Raw genomic sequence first — 3,770 nt, 5'->3', positions numbered from 1 at the left:
GTGCTTCGGTAGCTCAGATGGTAGAGCACTTGCCCGCGAAAGGCAAAGGTCCCGAGTTCGAGTCTCGGTCGGGCACACAGTTTTAATCTGCCAGGAAGTTTCATATCAGCGCACACTCCGCTGCAGAGTGAAAATCTCATTCTGGAATCCAAAGACTGGTTTCCGCCCTGTGTCGCCATTGATTGAAAAGGAGCGTTGCGAGAGGGCGGGCATAATAAGGGGAAACAGCCTGCAACTGCTCCTTGTGACGTAGCTGAATAAAGAAGCTGTTGACTGGCGTGTTCGTCCTTCAGTTCCCCGACAGGCTACAACACACAGACATACACAGGGAAAGAGACGTCACTCATCACTACCTAATCCGTTACCTCCGTGACCACTTCATTTTACACCTTATCCAATGAATTGCAATGTGGAACAGGGTAGGGAAAAAGAGGGGAGTAAAATCAAATCAGTTGGAAGAGTGATGGCTGAAAATAGGAATAAATTCGAGATGTGTCAGTTTTTGACGCTACCGTTGGATTGCCACTGAAGCGTCAAGTCTTTGTGTTTTGCAGCAACTGCCTGTTGCTGCTTATACTTCGACAACCTATCTCAACTGAGAATTTAATGGTCGTAACGTCTCGTAGATGTATAAGGAAATAAACTTGTTTTACTGAGTTGTAAATATTGAGAGAGATACGTTTTCGTGTAGTGTGTGCCTGTGCAATTTGAGCTGCGGGATATGTAGATACTTAACCCAGGCTGTTATACACCGTTACATCTTCAAAAAAGATGGGAAGTTACAGTTCGTCTATGTCATGGTTATTCAAGATCGACTGCCAGTTCAGTTTTAGAATAAGGGGTGCAGAAGGAGCCCAGTGGTACATCGAGGCGATGTGCCCGCTTTTATCTAAAGAGTACCTCTGGATGGCCAGGCGTGGACCGGCCCTTCCAAAAAAAAAAAAAAAAAAAAAAAAAAAAAAAAAAAAAAAAAAAAAAAAAAAAAAAAAAGCAGGGGCCTAACTACGACACCACATCCTTTGGTATTTCACACCTTCTTTCTACAGCTAAATTGTGAGTCGAACTGGACCCTGCCATCTGTATGCACCATTAGCCCTTAAACGTGATCCTTAAATGACTTACGCGGTGCCTGAAGACCAGCTGTACTTTCCTCCTCCATTCATAGTGCGATACTGATCGTCTGTGAGCCGAATTCTTTTATTCATACAACTAAAAATGTCTAAATCATGAGACGGAAAGTGCAAAAGATTTAGCAGTAATGTCTAGAGAGAAATGCGAAGCTGAAGAGGAATGTATGACTGTACGAAAGATAAACCCCGGGCATCGGAAAAGTAAAGAGGCATTCGGAGGAAAGAAATGCACCTGCTTGAATATTAAGACCTTAGTAGGCGAGCCAGTATGAAGCAAAGAAGGGAAGGCTGAAGGATGGAAGGAATATATAGAATAGCTACACGAGGGAAACGAATTTAAAGACAGTGTTACAGAAAGGGAGGGGGAAGCTCGTGGAGATGCGATGGGAGATATGATAATGTGAGCCGGCCAGAGTGGCCGAGCGGTTCTAGGCGCTTCAGTCTGGAACAGCTCGACCGCTACGGTCGCAGGTTCGAATCCTGCCTCGGGCATGGATGTGTGTGATGTCCTTAGGTTAGTTAGGTTTCAGTAGTTCTAAGTTGTAGGGGACTGATGACCTCAGAAGTTATGTCCCATAGTGTTCAGAGCCATTTGAACCATATGATAATGGAAGAAAAATTTGACAGGGCAAGACCTGAGTTACAAAAGGTACTTCAGGCTAACTTAGAATTAGTGAAAGCCTTGGGAGAGTCAGCCAAGACAAAACTATTCTACCTGGTATGGAAGATATATAAGACAGACGAAATACCGTCAGACTGTAAGAAGGATGTAATAATTCCAATTTCCAAGAAGGTAAGCACACATAGGTGTGAATATTACTGAACAATCAATTAAATAAGTCATGGTCGCAAAGTACTGACACGAATTATTGACAGAAGAATGGAACTACTAGTGAAAATCGTCTCGGGGAAGGTCAGTTTGGACTATGGGGTAATGACGGTATACAGGAGGCAATACTGAATCTCTGACTTATATTGAAAGATAGGCAACCTAAAGGCAAACCTTCGTTTGGAGAGAGCTTCCGATAATGTCCACTGGACTACACTCTTTGAAATTCTGAATGTAGTAGGGATAAAATACGGGGAGCGAGAAGTTATCTATAACATAAAGAAACCAGCCTGTACAATGAGGTGCCAAAAGTCATGCCATAGCTGTAAGCATATAAACAGATAGCGGCGGAATCACGTAGACGAGATATAAGAGGGCAGTGCATTGGTAGAGCTGTCATTTGTACCCAGTTGGTTCACGTGAAAAGGTTTCCGATGTGATTATGGCCGCACGAGGGTAATTAACAGACTTTGAACGAGAAATGATAGTTGGGAATCCAATCTTCCGAGATCCACAAAGAGTGTGCCGAGAATATCACATTTCAGGCATTTCCTCTCACCAAGGACAACACAATGACCGACGGCCGTCACTTAACAACCGAGAGCTGTGGCATTTGCGTAGACTTTTCAGTGCTAACACACAAGCAATACCTCGTGAAACAACCGCAGAAACCAATGTGGGAGTACGACATACATATCCGTTAGGACAGTGCGACGAAATTTGGTGTAATAGGGCAATGGCAGCAGGCAATGACGCGAGTGTCTTTGCTAATAGCAAGACATCATCTGTAGCGGCTCTCCTGGGCTCGTGACCATGTCCGTTGGATCCTAGACTGCTAGAAAATCATGAGCCCCGATTTCAGTTAGTCAGAGCTGATGGTAGGGTTTTAGTGGGGCGCAGACCCCATGAAGCCATGGAGTCTAGTTGTCAACAAGCTAGTGGTGACTCCATAACGGTGTGGGCTGTTCTTACATGGAATGGACTGGGTCCGTTGGTCCAGCTGAACAGATCATTTACAACTAATGGTTACGTTCGGCTACTTGGAGCACATTTCTAACCTCTCTTGATGTTCCCTAACAACGCTGGAATTTTTATGAATGACAATGCGCCATGTCACTGGGCCACAATTGTTCGCGATTGGTCTGAAGAACGTTCTGGACAAATCAAGCGAATGGCTTGGCCACCCAATTCGTGCAAAAAATTCTCACCGGCAACACTTTCGTAGTAACGGACGGATATAGAGACAGCATGTCTGTCTATAGGGGATTCCAATGACTTGTTGAATTCATACCATGTCAAGTAACTGCACTAAACCGGGCACAGGAGGGTCAGACACGATATTAGGAGGTATCCCATGACTTTTATCTTTCAGTGCTGTTATGACAGTCAAAGAATATGAAAGAGAAGCATTAGCTGAAATGAGACACGGTTGTAGTGTATACCTTGCAACCAATCTGAATATCGAACTTACTGATCAAGTAAGGTGTTTAGTAAATCTCTTTGTAAAAGGAAACGCAAATGACGAAATCTGCGAACTATAGTGTCCCAAGAGTGTGTGGACACCAGCTAACCTGTGTAGTCGACTGAATGTATTGTCCATTTTTATTTATTTTTGCTCCTTCTATTGAGTGAGTTGCATATGCCTTGTTTTGTAGTAGAACTGTATCTGTATGTGTTACTACAGAATGAGTTTTGAAGTCTTATCATTCTTGTGGCTGTATAACGGGGCCAACGTGCCATGCGTCGCAGCAGGACCTGGGCGGTATACACGACGCAGACAATTTGACCCAAAGACCGTCGCAGCTGCGAAA

Source organism: Schistocerca cancellata, chromosome 9 (assembly GCF_023864275.1).
Source record: "Schistocerca cancellata isolate TAMUIC-IGC-003103 chromosome 9, iqSchCanc2.1, whole genome shotgun sequence".
Taxonomy (NCBI): Eukaryota; Metazoa; Arthropoda; class Insecta; order Orthoptera; family Acrididae; genus Schistocerca; species Schistocerca cancellata.
The sequence above is the reverse complement of the archived record's forward strand: the minus strand, read 5'-3'. Positions refer to the sequence as shown.